Source organism: Pseudorca crassidens, chromosome 3 (genome assembly GCF_039906515.1).
Source record: "Pseudorca crassidens isolate mPseCra1 chromosome 3, mPseCra1.hap1, whole genome shotgun sequence".
Taxonomy (NCBI): Eukaryota; Metazoa; Chordata; class Mammalia; order Artiodactyla; family Delphinidae; genus Pseudorca; species Pseudorca crassidens.
Genome location: NC_090298.1, coordinates 65,210,113 through 65,228,593, shown reverse-complemented (window position 1 = coordinate 65,228,593; position 18,481 = coordinate 65,210,113). Strand labels below are relative to the sequence as shown.

Sequence of the window (18,481 nt, the reverse complement as noted above, 5' to 3'; positions counted from 1 at the left end):
TTGTACTATGCATACCTTTAAACATTAAAGATCTTTTTTTTTTTTTTTGCGGTACGCGGGCCTCTCACTGTTGTGGCCCCTCCCGTTGCGGAGCACAGGCTCCGGACGCGCAGGCTCAGCGGCCATGGCTCATGGGCCCAGCCACTACGTGGCATGTGGGATCTTCCCGGACCGGGGCACGAACCCGTGTCCCCTGCATCGGCAGGCGGACTCTCAACCACTGCGCCACCAGGGAAGCCCTAAAGATCATTTTTAACTAATAAAAGTAGGCAACTTCCTTGCCTACTTGTACTTGTCCCTCCCTGCAGCAATTCTGCATTTTAACTTTAGATTTAGACTCTTTCCTAAAAAAACATGCAATTACTAGCAAGGGAAGTGAATTCAACCTATTATCTTTATGAGAACTTGGCTTGAATTAATTTAGATTAGTTAATCACTTACCTAGCAGGATCCTCGGGCAGTGGTCCTCAAATTTTAGAGAGTAAAGAAGCACCCAGGGTACAAATTTTAATGTGGAATCCTAGGCTCAGACCAGAAACTACCTGATTCTGAAGGGCCCAAAATAAGCATTTGTAATTAGCACCAGAGATACTTTTGAGGAGGATTCATGCTAGAACACTGAGACAAAAGATAGATCATTTTAATAGGGGTATTAATGGGCCTGGATTTCAAGGCATTTGGCAGCCTGGGCAGGGCACAGCAGGTGTGACCCCAGTAATCCAATAAATAGCACAGGAAGCAGCAAAAGAAAGGAAGCTGGTTCAGGCTTGGCAGCAGTTGGCCAGCAGGCTCAGCACTCCTTCCTTGCCTTCCCACTGAAACACACATCTGAAATCAAACTTTAAACAGGATACAACATTGTACCTAAACTAGAATTGAGGGATGTGGGGTAGCTTTATTGGTAGCTGATGCTTGCTATGGCCTCTGCAGCAAAAGGTCCAGTTAGGAAGAGGGTAAGAAGGCATCTCACTCTCAATTCTGTATTTCCTTCAGAAAAAAAGAGGCTGCAGTGGCCCCGCAGCTTGGGGCTGAGGACAGAGTTCATGAGACCGTTTCCTTTCCTCAACCCCCACCATCTTCCAAGAGTTTAGGGAACATCTCCTTCAGTGGGACTTTATGCCATGGCATGCTGGAGCTGGATTATATCAAAGAGTCAATAGTTAAGTTTTCAGGAATTTGGGGAGCCAGTTGACATCATGTTGACAGCCTGAAATTGACCACAGTGGGAATATTTACACCAGAGAAATTGGCAAATGCCACAACTGGCTTCTAATACCCATTAGTAATTCTCTTTGAAGAACATTCTTTACCAATGATATAATGTTCATGGCCAGAAGTGGAAGGTGTCAGCAATAGGTAGCTGCGGCAACAGTATGAGCCCTCAGAAGAATACGGTCTCACCACTAAACTCAAAAAACTATAAACCAGGCTTCCTGGTGGCGCAGTGGTTAAGAATCTGCCTGCCAACGCAGGGGACAAGGGTTCGAGCCCTGGTCCAGGAAGATCCTACATGACGTGGAGCAACTAAACCCGTGCACCACAACTACTGAGCCTGCGCTCTAAAGCCCACAAGCCACAACTACTGAAGCACATGTGCCACAACTACTGAAGCCTGCGCACCTAGAGCCCATGCTCTGCAACGAGAAGCCACAGCAATGAGAAGCCCGCACACTGCAACAAAGAGTAGCCCCCACTCACTGCAACTAGAGAAAGCCCACGTGCAGCAACAAAGACCCAAAACAGCCAAAAAAAAATAAAAATAAAATAAATTTATTAAAAAAAAAACTATAAACCACTTCAAATTACAGAAAAATACTCCCCTCATTAGAGACATAGGACTGAAAGATTAGACAATAGGAAAATAAGACCTCTCCTGAGTACAGAAAGATCTATCCTTCATAAATTGGGTTGTATCTATCAACATGCTCTCCAACCTAACACTGAGAAGAAGAGTCCCCAGCATCTAAGTGTAGTGAGGAGGATGAAGGTAGCTTACTCACTCTGACAAGAATGAGCAACAACATCCCTACACAAGTCCCTCTTCTGTCAAGGTAAGAAAACCAAAAACCTCAATAATAGCACAGGGCCAAGATGAAGCTTGTGCACCATAAGAAAGAGGAGCACTGCCATAAAGAGGAAGAGAGAAAGCTTGCTCCTATAATGGGCTTACACTGGGAATCAGGAGAAAAACTTAGAAATTATCTAATTTACCAACTGAAAAAGGAAAAATAAAAACGCAGCCACTGAAAGCAAGAGATAAGAAGGAAAAAGACAGCTAAGGTTAAAAAGGAAACTGAAGAAGAAAAAACTGGAAGGGAATTCAAACAAATAATATTGGGTTGGCCAAAAGGTTCGTTCGGGTTTTTCCATAAGATGTTATGCAAAAACCGGAACGAACTTGGGCCAACCCAATATTAGACAAACTCTATATAAGAGGCAAAAGAGAGAAGTACAGAAGCTGGAAAAGAATCTCATTAACATTTTAGCATATACACGTGAGGTGATCTCCAAACACGGAAGGAAAAGAACCAAGATGAAAACAATGCATACTGATTGATAGAAAGGACAAAGAACACAGATCCAACCTACAAATAACTGGCATTTCTGAATTGAAATCATAAGCAAACATACCATTGAAAAATTTTTCCTGATCTGGGTAAAAGAAAGATTAAAGAGATTTACTTCTATAAATTGAATGGACTCAGTATGTTTGAGGAAACTGCTAGAAGGAAACCTGTGCCTACAGGTAGTCTATGGAATATCTTTATTTAAAGAACAAAAAGGAAAACAAAAATGCAGGCAGAAAAAAACAGTTTATCTACAAAGGAACAAAAATCAGTGTAGCCTCAGCCATCTCTTCCACAGCAAGGAAAATCGGAAGATGATAGAGCAATGTCTAAACTGCTGAAGACCTGTGACTTATAATTTTATATCTTAGTACCTATAACAGAGTTAAGCACATGGTAAATATTAAGTAAAAATTGTAAGGAACAAAAGGAAAATTCAAAATTTTAAATGAATTTATTTTACATATCTCTACCTCTTTACAGCACCTTTCTTCAACTAAACTTTTAAGCCTATTCATCAATTGGATCTTTTCCCATTCAAACAACAGATTTATATGACATCTAATCTTTCTGATACCGGTGTCATTACTTTTATAAGAAGATTATCATTTTTTTACATAAACCAAGACTTCTCTGCATGCACATGAGAGAAATTGTTCCTCCGACAGTGATGATTTGAACTGATCCATCAGCTCAAACTCTTTTGCTGCCTTTGAACAGTGGGACTTGTAGAACTAACTCTAGTCAGCACATATGCTCATTAGACCAGAACCAGGAACTAAAGGCTTATGACCTTGGCCAAAGATATTCAACAAATAAGAAGGTACAAAAAGATCAACATTGTATCAGAGGTTTTGGACTCAGTGCTGGTCTAAATAGTCTGAATATATGATAGAGCAATGTGTTTTTAAAATATATTACCAAGTATCATTATTTTTTGGAAAAAAAAAGCTCTTGGACTTTTTTGTAACGGAAGAGACAGTCCCTTTAAATTTTTCTTCTTGCAAAGTCTCCATTAAAGGCTAGATTAATGTGCCTTCTTATTTCCGCAAGCTTTTCATTCATTCACTCAGCACCTACAATATCCTAGCACTTGCTATGTGTGTGTCCTCAGAGGAAGAAGTGTCAATTTTTTTCTGGGAAAATCAGAGAAGACTCCAAAAAAACAGGGAGTCTGGAAAACGCAGAATTGAATTTTGAAATTTGAATAAGGGCCTACCAAGTGGAGACAAAAGCATGTCAAAAAGATGGAAGTGCTCCAGCAAGACAGGGCCTGAAAAGAATATGCTAGGTTAAAAGGGAAAAAAAAAAAGGCAGTAGTTGAAGCATAGGTTGTATAAAGTATGGGCAGATAAGGTCCAATGGTTCCCAACATCAGGAGGAACCACTCTTGAAGGGGTTGTTTGGAAATGAGTAGGATCACACTGGGTTGTCACAAAGGGTGGGTGGAGGTTGTAGTCTGCTATTGCCATTTAGTGCTCAGGGACCAAGTATGATAAGCATCCTGCAATGTATGGAACAATTCCATAAAAATGGCAGTTGAGCCCCCTTTGAGAAAAAATGAGAAGTAGGCTTAACAAGGTTGGAGAACTTAACCCTAGGGTTTCTTAGTATGACTTTGCATGCATATCTTTGAAATCTGTGATCACAATGTGCATTTCACTCACTAAATACTTCCAAGGAAGCTATGTTTTTCCTCAGCAAGTGATATGTTTCCTTCTTTCCTCTGACCATCATGAAACTCATAACTCAGTCTGTATCCCACCACTAACAATTATACAAATGGTCACAGTATATATTTGAGTATAATGCACCCCAACCTCACCTTTCTATTCAAGCTTCATATTTTCATGACTGATTTACCTTTATTTTGTATGTTTTTATATTATATATAGTTTATAATCTACTGTAAGTACTTTTAGAGCAAAATAGGGTATACATTTTAAAATATAAGCAACAGAAGTAAAATGGAAAACAGAAAATAGAAAACTAGATAGTAAGATAGGGAAAAAATATATCGAGCCCCCAGAATCATCCTGGGAGAACTTTAAGAGACTTTTTAAAAAGATTATATGATCTTTGCCCTCAACAGATCAAATTTATAAGAAAAGATTCAAACTGAAAAGAACATTAGACAATAAAAGACAGTAAAAATTAGTGATAAATTGTACAACCGCTGTCTAAAGAATTACTATGGATTAAATAATCATTACAATAGCATGTATTCAGCTCTTACTATGTACCAAAACTATAGTAACTTGTTAAATCCTCACAGCAACCCTATGAGGTAGTCACTGTGATTTTCGCCATTTTACAGATGAGGAAATTGGGACAGAGAGGTTAAGCAATTTGTCCAAGGTAACAGCTGTTAAATGTGGCAGTTTGACCTAAGGCAGTCAGTCTGGAACCAGAGCCTCTGCTCTAGAAGAGTTACATTTCAGATAATCCTAGAAGTATAAAAGGATACTGAAAGGCAGAGATGCTACAAAAAATGATGAAGAGTGGGGGCAGTCAGTGAATCTAGGAACAGGTTGAAATGAGGCAGAGTAGACAGGTAAAGAGCCTAAATAGAGAGTGTTAGGAATATTAAGGAATATAGGAATACTGGGGGTGGGAAGGGGGAGTGGAGCAGTTTCTAAATCACCTTAAAACTCTAAAGAGATTCTATTTAAAACAGAGGACAACAGGAAACTATTGTAAGTTCTTGAACTCAGAAAAGATGATTAAAAAGTTTTTCTCGAAAAGCTATTACATGACAGTGATATGAAATAACCCTAACTTCAAAGCTAAATTCATATTAGTAAATACTCTTTCTGGGTCCTATAAACCTACAAGTTCAATAAGGCCTGGGGTGCCAGGTACATTAGAGGAGCCTCTGGGTCTACATCGTTTTCAGCTGCCTCTCCCTAATCTGGATGCTTTTACATAGGGTTTCTTCTCTGTTTCCCTATTTTCCAGTTGTTTTATACCCAGCTGCACTTGGCCTCTGAAGACATTTGTTAATCACCAAATAATCTCTAGGGCATTCTGTTGTTGTTATGGTTCCCTGAGCATGTTTATGTTTCAAACACTGCCTCTAGGGTCCCAAACGGTCTCTAGGCTTCAAAGATATTAATAACCAAATCAAGCCCAGTCTTAAGGAAACTACTTAGATAAACTTTACCCTACTTGTTTTTCCTAAGGGGTTGCTTATCATTCTCAGAAACTTAAAAGCATAATCTTGTAACATTCTATTGTATATCCAATGAATCCAGTTTAGAACCAGTGAAAAGACTGTTTCCACTAGTTTCAAGTAAAATATCAATTTTTAAACCTTGTAATTGCAAAACTTTAATTTGACTTTCTCAATACTCAACTTTTTTTTTTTTTGGCCAAGTTTTCATTTTGTAAATGTCCCCTCTTGTCCATATTTGACCCTTCAGAAGCAAGGAGGATTCTATGCAGGATTCTAATAATGTAATTGAACACTACATAGGGCCTATGCCTTCCACTTCTGAAAAGTATAAACTAAGCTTTTGCCACTTAAGAGTGAGGCCACTGTCGAAGTGTCATTTTTGAAACGTTATAAACATGATTCATACAAAGTGAGCCTCTGGCAAAGATTTACTGAACTCATAATGAAGGAGCAAGCTCAACGGTAAAAATTATAAAAATCTTGGAAATAGGGCAATAAAACTATAATCATCAGTAGTATTTTTTTCTCCCAGTCAGAAATAATTTGCTCCATTAGACAAAAAAAAAAGTAACTGCAAAGCTTGGGCCCTAATCGATACTATGTCAAACAAAAGTATAGTCCCCTAGATAATTAATTGATTCGCAGGTGGGCCTATTAGACAAGGCTCTATTTTGACTTTGAAAAGACATGTAGCTATCCTTTCGCCTTGTCAGAGATGTTTATAATTTCTACCATCATAAAAGTTTGTTTCTACAAATCAGTTAACTATTCCTTTATCCCACCCACCCCCCATTCGTGATTTCAAATGCTGAGTAGATACGTTATTTGGAAGAAAATCTCCTAATTCTTGATGATTAGAAACTCCTTCAAGTTAAGTGGCACTTAACCACTGGAATCACCAGTAATTTCATATCCTCTGTTTCAAGGTTACGAGGCAAAGAATTTCTGTCTCGGTACAGGCTTTAAACACAGGTCTGTAACTACCTAAATCGAGGGTGAGGTCTCCATGGTGGCCCAGGAGTGCGATCCACACCCGCCAGCGGCTCCAGCGCGACCCGGCCTGCATTTCACCGGCGGGAGCCCCGCTTCCCCAGCCTTTTGTTCGGGGCTGGGCTGTTTCCCGCCCACCCGCGCCCGCCCTTCCTCTCTACCCCGGCAGTTGGGTGAGGACCGTGCGGGAAACAGAGCCGGAAAGAAACGGCCGGCAAAGGTTGTGGGAATACTCACCCGGCTCCGCTCGGCCCCTGACCCTGCCGCCCAGCCCAGAGTGGGCGGGTCGACGGGGTGGGGGGAAGGGGAGCCGGGGAGAGGGAGCCTTCACCCTGCGAGGTACCGCCGAGCCAGCGGTAGCGGGGAGGGGAGCAACGGGGCCCCGGGGGCCAAGAGGGCGGTGGCACAGGAGCAGAGCCAGCCAGCAGAGACGCCCACTAGTTAGACCGCTCTCTACACCTCCCTCAGCCTCCGTCGCCAGAGGCGACCCAGTCAGAGCATGCGCACTGGACCTCCCGCACACCCTAGGACTAGGCTCGCGCGGGCGGCTGACGTCGTGGGCCTCGTGCGTGGGGCGGAGGCCGGAAGGCGTGACCTCCCTGCAGTTTGCTACGGCGGCCGCCGAGGCCCCGCCCCGCACTTCAACGGCCTAAAGAGCCGAAGTGCGGCTGTTTCCTCAGCGCATTACAAAGGCGGCGCATTGAGGGAGAGGAGGGGTTGCCAGCGGTTTCGAGAGACACTGCATACTCTCCTCTAACAAACAGCCAAGTATCTGGAAAATAAAAGGATGACCAATGGTGAAAGGTAGGGCAAGAACGGAGCTGAACCGTTTAGTGCCCCTAGAACGTCTCTCGGGGGTTGGAGAACCGTGCCGGCTCTCATAACGCAAGCTGCAAAATTACTGTGAACACAACAATTAGGCACAAGCACCATCCCCTTTGAAACTTAAAGACCGAGGTTAAAAGTTAGGGATTCGGGAATTGGCAGTAGTACCATCTGTGTCACAAAGCTCAGGAAAAAAAAAAATCTAGCAGGAGAATTAAATTGGGAAAAGGTGGAATAATGAAAAGACTAGAGAAAGATGTAGGAGTAACAGCGGTGATCCAACTGAAATACTGAAAATGCAACTGCAGACATCTAAGGGAAAACTAGCATCTGCTCCTCTTAACACAACAATTAAATTTGTGTCAAAAGAAAAGAGTAAACAGGCAAAGAAGTGAAAGGAAAATCTGCCTTCAAACATGCAGGTCATGGTTTTGATCTTGTACGACAGTTATGTAAGATGTCACCACTGGAGAAAGCTAGGTGTTGGGTACTCAGGACTCTATGTACTATTCTTGGAATTTCCTGTGAGCCTATAATTATTTAAAAGTAAAAGGGTCTGAAAAAGGGACAACACTGATCAGTAGTGACCAAGGGAAGGGAATGACTAAAAAGGGGCTTGAGGAAGTTTTGAGGGGTAATAGAAGTGTTCTAGATCTTTGTTTGCCAAAACTCATAAAAGGGATAGATTTTACTGCATGTAAAATAGTTTAAAACTCAATTTTAAAAAAGATTCTGCTAGTAAAGATGAACTGTCCTAACATGTTTGAGCAACTATAGATATAAATTAATCAGACAGCTGACAATTAAAATTATCCACTTGCTTTTTTAAAAATCACAGGGCAATGAGAATTTCAGTGGGTGGGTGTCTCCAACTTTAAGCAGTTATCTTTACAACATACAGCTTTATCGGAATTCCCTGGCAGTCCAGTGGTTAGGACTCCGTGCTTTCACTGCCCTGACCCAGGTTCAGGGAAATAAAATCCCGCAAGCTGTGTGGCAGGGCCAAAAAATAGAAATAAGTAAAAACATAAAGCTTTAATACAATGATAAGAATGTGTTGCTTTACATTGTATTCAGTAATTTACAAACACTTTTCATGCATTAACAACACACCATGTTAACAAATTTTTTTTTGCATTTGAGATGTTTTTAAGTTTCATGATGCACCTGCCAAAACCAAAGAAACTAAAAGTAAATCAGGTAACTTCCAGGCAAGGGATAGTACTGGCAGGCTGTACACTACACAGTACTTTAGTGCAGTCTGTCATCAGTGCCTACCCAGCCTCGAGCAGGGCTTCTCACTAGTAATTAGTATTAGAATAAAACAATGAGTTAATCACAAAAAGAGAGAAAGGAAGGTATAAAATTTATTGAGCACCTACCACAAACCAGAAGCTTATGTTTAGTTTAATCTTGTAATAACCACATGAGATACCCATTTTATTGATATGAAACTGAGACTGAAGGTAATTATCTATGAATCATTAATCATTTTCATTCCTTATTTTATTGGATTTCTCTGTTTCATTTGGACATGTTGATCACTTCTAAAAAAAGTCTTGCTTCCCTTAGCTTCCATAAAACCATAATCCCTTGATTCTCCTTCTAGCTCCCTGACCATTCTTGTTTTCACCCTCACAGGTTTCTGTTTGTCCATTCCACTTTAAATGTCCATGTTTCCCACAGGGCCTCATAGAACTTGAGACTTCTGGCTTTTCATTTATTTTATTTTGCTGAGACACTGTAAAGTGGGAAAAAAAATCCAAAATAGGGTTATACAAACTGTATTATATTTAGTGTTTTCCTTTAATCAATGAATACTTTTATACATATTCTTTCTGCACATATCCTCTGGGCCATACCAAGATACATGGAAAGTAGGAAATGCAGTCTCTAGCTAGGTAGCCAAGGGCTCAGTCAAACCTTGACAAAGTGGGATTGTTTTATTAAAATGAAGAAGGGGAAAGTAGATACAGGGGGAGAATAGCTATCTCTGCTGCAGCCTGTAGTAGGCAGATGTCCTCTACCACCTTCCAGGAGGTCCTCAGGAAAAGGTAAATTACATAAAAGAAAGAGAGGAGCTAATCTGATTGGACGACAGAGATAAGAAACTTATCTTGAAGCTCTGTGTACATAGCACTTACCTTAAAGAATGAGAGGAAAAAAACTATAGTTGGCAAAACTATAGAGACAGTAAAAAAATTGGTGGTTGCCACAGTTTATCTATCCATTCATCTGGGAAGGACGTTTAGGTTATTTTCAGCTTTTGGCTATTATAAATAAAGCTGGTATGAATAATTATGGAATATTTTAGTGAATTTTGATATTTACTCCATTTTCTAATATTCTTGGTTGGACATTTTTATCTTTTAAACATTTGAGGACATTTTGGAATTATAACTTGTGTTTTAAATTTGTCAGGGAAATTCAGTGTTCTAAAGGGATCTCTCTGGCAGTGGTCTGATATTATCCAGGTTACTTGTCTTATTCCACTGGAATTGGTTGGGATGGCCCTATGTTCTTTCATTTTTGAAGGAGGGGTATTAAAAAAATTATGCGCGTCTATAACATATTCTTCTGGGTTATTAGATTCTAGCCTTATTCATTGAGCTATTTTGCTGTTCTTTGTAAGTCATGGGTAATTGATAAATGTGTAACTTCTGTCCTTCCGGTAGTGATTTTATTTGTCCCATCCTACCCATGGAAGAATCAGTGCTGTCCCATTTTGCCTGGTTCTCTCATATTATATGAGTAAAATGAATTCTTTAACATGTGCCCTTTTTTATATCTGTATGAAAGTCATCATTTTATCTTTTTCTGAAAATTATATTTTAATAAGGCCTGGCAATTTGTACCCAAAAACCTCATAGGAATAAGTTCTCACTGTGGACTTTTAGTCCCAAGTCTCAATGAAGTGTCCAGGACCCTGAAGGGAAAGTCAATCCAGAGTCTTTGGAGGCATAAGAGGACAGCTGCCCCAGGGAAACCAAAATCTTGACCAACTGCGTAGTGTGAGGGCCAAGAAGACATAAATGAGAAAATAGATCAATAGCAAATTATCTGTGATAAAAGAATGCGTAACACCTTTGGACTATGTGGGGAAAAAAGAGTTCAACAGGATATTTGCAGTACTGTGTCTCCAGAATCCATTGATTTGGCAAGCAATGAATAGAGAATAGAGAACTATAGAATCTCATAAACTCTTCAAAATTTTTGGTTCAACCTCCTTTGCCTTCTAGGCCCCAGGTTAGATTCCTTAGACCAATGTAGCAAGATGCCCTCCCCTGCTAGACATTCCACTTGTCATTCGGTGAAGAAAATAAGGGGGGAAAAGGGTAATGAGACAAGATCAATGTACATAACCTAGGGTCTGCTGCTAAGCTTGCAGATTTGAATGTCCTTTTTCAATAATGACCTGTTTTCTTTAATGTTGTATGGCTATGTTCACTGATCAGGAATTAATTCTTATTGTAGGATTCAATTGCATATTGATACTGTTGTGTTATAATGATGTTTTGCATGAAGAAGAGTTCAATCTGCAGCCCTAGAAGCCTTTGCGCAGTTTTAATTCGGGAAGTTGCCCTAGATTCAGACCAAATCAGAAGTTGTTCCTGAGGCAATGACTCCCTTTAGGCTGTCTCTTTAAATAAATAACAATAGGGTGCACTTGCCCAGCCCCTTCATCTGCATTATCTCATTACAGAGACAGGAGACACACTGTGTGGAAAGGGCACCAATTTGGAGTCAAGAAGTCCTAGAGCAACCTTTATTTCTGCCACTTACTTGGTATGTAAATTTTCAGCAGTCACTTACCCACTCTGAACCTCAGGATCTGTATTTCTATATAAGGGAATTAGTAATAATCCCAGCTTTGCAGGGCTGTGGAGAACAAAAATATATACATTTTCAAATTTATGAGATTGATACATAGAAGCAATGGAATAATACAATCATTAATATAATCATGTAATCTGTGTTTTCTAAAATGGAAAAATGACCAGGTACAAATCAGTGTGTTAAAGTATGAATTCATTTATGGTCCTAATGAAAAATGGTAAATTATAACCAAAAATTAATAATGGATATCCCTATGTAAGTGTATTATGGATGACTTTTATTCTTCATACTTTTTTGTTATTTCAGATTTAAGAAAAAATAATGTATTATCGATATGTTACTTTTTATAATAAAAATAAAGAATGCTATCTCCAATATAAAAAATTAAAATTGATGTCTGTGATTTTAGATGGGAACAAATTATTTATAATCTTTACTGAATATCTATTTGACACAAAGAAAGGAATGTTATCTGGATATAGATTATATCCTGTTGTTCTTAAAGAGAATAACAATGGAGGTAAAGAGGTCAACTTCAAACGGAGGAAAGCTAAAATGTGATGGCCAGCAAAGGATAATAATGGGACATTCCAAATGTGCAGTTCCCCACCTTCTGCAACCCAGAGTTGACTGTGTTGAATGTCCCTGCATGGTTCAGTCTTCCTCAAATTAAGGTACTGATAATAGAAAGACGTAGGCATAGATAGTAGAAGGATGTAAAGAGACATCCTTATTCTATATATACTCAAGGCATGCTAATAAAAAGCATATAATGGGGCTTCCCTGGTGGCGCAGTGGTTGGGAGTCCGCCTGCCGATGCAGGGGGTGCGGGTTCGTGCCCCGGTCCGCGAGGATCCCGCGTGCCGCAGAGCGGCTGGGCCCGTGGGCCATGGCCGCTGGGCCTGCACGTCCGGAGCCTGTGCTCCGTCCGCGACAGGAGAGGCCGCGGCAGTGAGAGGCCCGCGTACCGCAAAAAGAAAAAAAAAAAAAACCGTATAATGGAACATGAATGATGACAGGAAGGAAGACACCATGAAAGCTGTCCAGTCCCATTGAAGTGATGTGCTGTTAGAATGCTAAATATGGATTGAAAAAGGCCAAAGTTGTTGCTACATTTTTGATGTAATATCTGACTGCTTTGTATTATGATGCTTTTAATTCTTTATATTGTTTGATGTGTATGATGAAGGGGAGGTGAAGCTTTTTTTTTCTTCAAAACAACTTTTTATTGACGTATAGCTGATTTACAGTGTTGTGTTGGTTTCTGGTGTTCAGCAAAGTGATGCAGTTATATATTCTTTTTCAGATTCTTTTCCATTATAGGTTATTACAAGATATTGAATATAGTTCCCTGTTCCATATAGTAGATCCTTGTTGTTTATCTATTTTAAATATAGTAGTGTGTATCTGTTCATCCCAAACCCCTAATTTATCCCTTTTCCCCTCCTTTCCCCTTTGGTAACCATAAGTTTGTTTTCTATGTCTATGAGTCTATTTCTGTTTTGTTAAGTAAGTTCATTTGTATCGTTTTTTTAGATTCCCCATATGATATTATATATTATTTGTCTTTCTCTGTCTGACTTACATCACTTAGTATGATAGTCTCTAGGTCCATCCATGTTGCTGCAAATGGCAATATTCCATTCTTTTTTTTATGGCTGAGGAATATTCCAGTGTATATATATACCACATCTTCTTTATCCATTCATCTGTCAATGGACATTTAGTTTGCTACCATGTCTTGGCTATTGTAAACAGTGCTGCTATGAACATTGGGCTGCATATATCTTTTCTAATTAGAGTTTTCTCTGGTTATATGCCCAGGAGTGGGATGCTGGATCATACAGTAACCCTATTTTTAGTTTTCTAAGGAACCTCCATAATGTTCTGCATAGTGGCTGCACTAATTTACGTTCCCACAACAGTGTAGGAGGGTTCCCTTTTCGAGGAGGTGATGCTTATTGCCCTATATATAGACTTGTCTCTAAAATTGGCTCTTAATACATACAAATTGTTATAAATGTTCAGTCCAGTCAATGGGGAAATGCTGGAATTTTGCTTGGCTGATGGGTCATGATGGCTTCATGAGGATGGTCTTTAAGGTGATATATATATGGGTGAAGCACAGCACTTGAAAGGGCCAGTAAAGAATTGAAATGCCTTCCTTGATGCTTATGAATTCCACTAGTCTTAATAAAGGTGTTCAGCCAGAGGTTACTGGCTTGTGTGATGCTTGGCCTAGAGATTCCACCAATCTGAAGCTGCCTATGGCTCTAGCCAGACAGACTGGCTTGCGGCAGCTGTGTAATGCTAAAGGACACCTGCCTGGAATAAGAACATCAACCCAGAAGATAGGAAAGCACTCCACATGTGAGTTAAACCCTTGTCACATCACTGTTATCATTTTAATAAATGCCTTTGCTAAGTTGAATGTGACTTATCTCACTTCTTCAGCTTTTAGAACTCTAACTAAAACAAGCTGGATTGGCATATCCAAAAGGTGATATTCAGTAGGTAGTTTGGTGTATAAGTCCAGGGCTCATGAAAGAAGTCAGGCTGAAAATATATACAGTGGAGTTATCTCCTACACTTACTTAACATATTAGCTCTACTCTACGTGCTTGGCAAAAAGACAAAAACATATTTTCCTTATAACATGGCCCCTTAAATGCAAGCCAACAACTTCATCTGGTGTTCAACTAAAGAAACAACCTTCTGTTCCAATAGCAGAGGAAAACTGGCTGTGTAGGATTTCTTGGTGGGTAGTATATATATATTTAAAATCGTGTATGCAGTATTTTAGGAGATTTTTCAAAGGTAATTTTAACTCTACTCTATTTTTGCCTTTCATGCTGACTTTAAATCGTAATTCCCACTGGAAAAAAAATCACTCCCCTGTATTTGGATGTCGCTGATATACAGGTGATAGTTGCAGCTATGTTAACAAAAGGCACTATTCAAGAGAGAGTATATATAGTGAGAAGAGATCTGAGGGTGAAATCTTAGAGAACATCAATATTTTAAAAATAGTAGAAGGGTCCACAAGGATCTGAAAGAATTAGGAGGGGGACAGGAAAAACCAAGAAGAGAGGTTCTAGAGAGTGGTTAACTATCAAAAATAAAGCAAAGAAATCAAGGAAGATAAATACTGAAAAGTGACCATTGGATTTGGAACTTAAGAAGACACTGATCACTTAGCAAAGCATCTTGGTTGTTATGGTGGTGGTCTAAAAGTCAGTTTCTGATGGATTACAAAGTATATGGGTCTTTTAAAACAACAACAGCAAAAGGAAGCAGCAAGGAAGTGGAGATGTCAAGCTTTTCTATGAAGAGCAGGCAAAGATAGGGTGGAAGGCAGCAGAGAATCAGAGCCAAAGGAAGGTACTTTGGTATTTCACTTTTTAAAGGGGTATGAGTTGATCCAGTCTATAGGCCAAGAACTAAAAGGAAAAGAGATAACTGAGGCAACACAGCCCCTGAGGAGAAAGGAAGGGAGTTGAGTCCCAAATAATAATATGCATTAACTAGAAGGAGGGCAAAGGAGAAAGATGTAGTGCTAGGAGTGGAAACAGATGCTTTTGTATCTGGGAGGAAAGAGGTGCTGTGGAGGCCAAGTTGAGGAAAGTATTTATTTATTTATTTTTCATTAATTAATTTATTATTTATTTTTGGCTGCATTGGGTCTTTGTTGCGGTGCACGGGCTTCTCATTGCGATGGCTTCTCTTGTTGTGGAGCACGGGCTCTAGGCACGCAGGCTTCAGTAGTTGTGGCTTGCGGGCTTAGTTGCTCCGCGGCATATGGGATCTTCCCGGACCAGGGGTTGAACCCATGTCCCCTGCATTGGCAGGCGAGTTCTTAACCACTGCTCCACCAGAGAAGCCCCGAGGAAAGTATTTCTGGTAGCTTCTACTTTCTCTGTGAAATGGGAAGTTAGCAGAGCCAGTTTTCGAAAGTGAGGAAAAGGGCTTAAAAAACAAAAGTTTGTAATAGTCTTTAAAGGAAAAAAGAGAAGCTGAGAAAGGATGTATAGGATTTGAGAGTACAGCTCAGACTAGATTCCTATATTTGTGGAGATACTAGTTCCTACACTACACTTTGTGATTTTTTTTTTTTTTTCTCAGTACCACCCATCCTGCTTGGGTGAAGAAGTATAAAACACAGATGAGTGAATGAGTCCAGAATTGCAGGCTTGCCAGGTGCTGAAGAGAATTGAAAGAGCAGGGTTAATTAAAGTTGCTAGTAGGAGAGTGATAAAAGTGAGATTCCCTGGGGTCTGAACTGGGTGGTAAGGAAGTGATGCTGAGAGGGGACCAACAGAGTTGGAAAAGAAGAGGAATCAAGGAACTAAAGATCATCATGGTGTCAATAAGAGGGTAGGTTTACAGAAACAGGAGAGGACTGGCAGAATAGGAGGGTATGTTTGGAGAGGAAGAAATTGATGTGTGAGAATCCAGGTATATCAGTTAGTTCCAGGTGAAGACAAGACCAAAAGTTCATTGCAACGTAGGTTGCTGAAGTAGACTGAAGTGAAGCCATTAGCATTGAATACACCACAGAACTATGAGAGTGTGGTAGTTGATGGGTCATTCATGAAGGCCTTGACATTTTTGCAGTGGTTGGGTTGGAGAGAAAGACAGTGAGCCTGGTACCAAAAACCTAGATGAATATGGAGGATTAAGAAAAAAATGGTGATGAAGAGGATGGGAAATGGTATAGATGGGGTGGTATAGAACCAACTCAAGAGAAATTTTGCTTGATAGGAAAGTAAAATGATCTGGAATTGGCATTCTGTATCTAGGAGAATGCAAGTAGTACTTCTAGGCTGTGAGTAAAGGAGCCAGGCTAAAATAAAGTGGGGACCTCAAAGAGACCTGTGTTTCAAACAAGTGGGTATATCAGTCATGGTTCTCCAGAGAAACAACCAATAGAATATATAGAGATATGTAGAAAACACATTTATTATGAGGGATTTGTTAGGGGAACCACTGACCGAAACTGCCCACTATGGCCAGGCACGATAGTAACCACTTGCATGATTTTCTATAAAAATAGTATCGGGAATATAAAATATAAACTAAAAATGTCAAGTTATCAGAGGTAAAATTTTTCATAAATAAATGTAATGAAATGATAAGATATAATATTAGAAACAAAAAAACCCATCAAAACCTTTAAAAATCAATTGTAACTTGCGCTGTGGGAGAGAAGAGAGACTAAAAAAGAAGAAGAATGTTAAGCAACAAAAACTTTCACAATACACTCATATTCCTAGAGTACAAAACTGTTCAAGCCTCAAATCCTGAAGCCAACCATTCCCTTTAGCCTTCCCAGCACATCCTCACAACCTGAGGCTTGAGCATAAGCTTTTAGGGCTGAGTAAAGCCTGTGGGAGGCTTGCCACCTTGAGTTTCACTGTGGATAAGGCTCAGTGAACAGATACCAGGCTGAAACACAAGCTGACCTTCCCTTAGGAGGAGGGATTTGGCTTAGAATGGGTTCAGGGATTTCAGTCCTGTGTTTGCCTCCCCAACTTCCACAGGATTGTGCCAGAGGCCCCCTACCTTCCTGCTGCACTGCAAATTTGTCATTGGTATCACTTGTCTTATAGAACTTATGTGTTCCAGGAAATGTTTATTAATATTTCATAAAATAAAAGTTCTTCTGACTTATGTTAGAATCAGAAACATGGTCCCACAGAAAACATACTTGGTCAAGGAGTAAAAAATGACAGCCACTTGGTCATTCAACAACTACTTATTCAGTAAACACAAAGCACTTTGAGAAAAGCAGTATAAAGATGAAGTTCTTGCTCACAAGCAATAGAAACTGACTGGCTAATTTTAGCAGGAAGGGAATTTATTGGCAGAATACCAAAGAGCTCATAGAATCAACAAGAAGACTGAAGAACCAGGTTGAAAAAACAGGCAGGAACCAAGGGCAATCAGACAGTAGGAACCACAACAGGGTTACAGTCAAGTCTGGTTAGGATACTTCTGCTGACCCCGCCAAAGTAAAGATACTGCTAGACACCATGCTGGAACCACTGGCTCCTGGGAACATAACCATCCTTACCCTCCAAATGATTCACTTCAGATTCAAATGCCCAAGTCTGATTGGGCAAAACCAGGTTTCATGCCCTGGTTTTGCTCATGCCCTCACTGCTGGGATTTGGGAAGAGGGGATATCTAGCTAACTGGGCTTTTGGAGAGGGAGTTGGAACCATAATGCTCACCAAGACTCACACAATGGGGAATTTCTCTCAAATAGGGGGAGCATTTGGATGCTCAATGGCCAAAGAAATTATAAATGGTGACTTCAGTCCAAACTCCGACCATCCAACATATACTCTTTTCCCCATATTTCCCCAAAGAGATTCTATGGCCATCACTGTTGCATCTTTTCAGTATGCCATATTTATTAAGGAGGGGTGGGGATGATGTACCACATAATATTCTCATTATTCACTCCCTCTACCCTCATTACCTCAAAACATCAGTTTTGGGGTAATATTAAGGTATACCTTCTATACAACAATCAGTATTGGGAGGAAGGGATTATAATGAGCTCATATTCCTAGCAACGAAGATATCAATTTTTAAAAAGTGCATTCTTTTTCCAAGATGATAAAGAATATAACAGCGATCCCTAGCAGAAGGCAAACCTAAATCACGCAATAAGAAGAGTACCAAAGGATATGGGTGCGAGCACTGTGTTAGAATTGCAAAGACAAATAAGACAGAGCCCTTGCCCTCCAAGGGTTTAGAGTATAATAGAGTGACTCATTTGAATAGCCTGTTGGAATATATTGTGAGAAGTACTGTAAGAAACATATACAGAGTTTGATGGAAGCATGTAGGAATGACCCTGATCTCAAATGTGGGAGCAGGGTGGAGAATGTGAGGATATGACAATCTGAGCTGTCTTCTAAAGGATGAGTAGGAGCTAGCTTCGGTCTTGTGAGCATATTTTATAATCAAGAGCAATAAGTCACTCAGACAGTAGTTATGTTGCATTTTTATCGAGAACAGTTCCAATAGCACCCTGTACTTCACCTATCATAACACTTATCATGCTGTATTGTAATCA

General features: G+C 40.0%; 1 protein-coding gene and 1 long non-coding RNA gene across 5 annotated transcripts in view; one reads left to right on the top strand and one right to left on the bottom strand.

Annotated features, from left to right (window-relative positions):
- Window positions 1–7,224, bottom strand: part of ATG10 (autophagy related 10) — a 224,691-nt gene extending 217,467 nt beyond the window's left edge. The window contains exon 1 of one of the 4 annotated variants that reach the window (XM_067731162.1): window positions 6,970–7,224. The gene's annotated coding sequence lies outside the window, so the exon portion shown is untranslated. Of the gene's footprint in view, window positions 1–6,726; window positions 6,898–6,969 lie in introns of those variants that run through there. The other 3 variants (XM_067731158.1, XM_067731161.1, XM_067731159.1) reach the window with 3 other exon arrangements.
- Window positions 7,225–7,386: 162 nt separating this feature from the next.
- The window catches only part of LOC137220729 (uncharacterized), a 43,765-nt gene continuing 32,670 nt past the window's right edge, over window positions 7,387–18,481 (top strand). Inside the window, exons 1-2 of the long non-coding RNA XR_010941765.1 lie at window positions 7,387–7,536; window positions 11,261–11,343. This is a non-coding gene — a long non-coding RNA (uncharacterized lncRNA). The remainder of the gene's footprint in view (window positions 7,537–11,260; window positions 11,344–18,481) is intronic.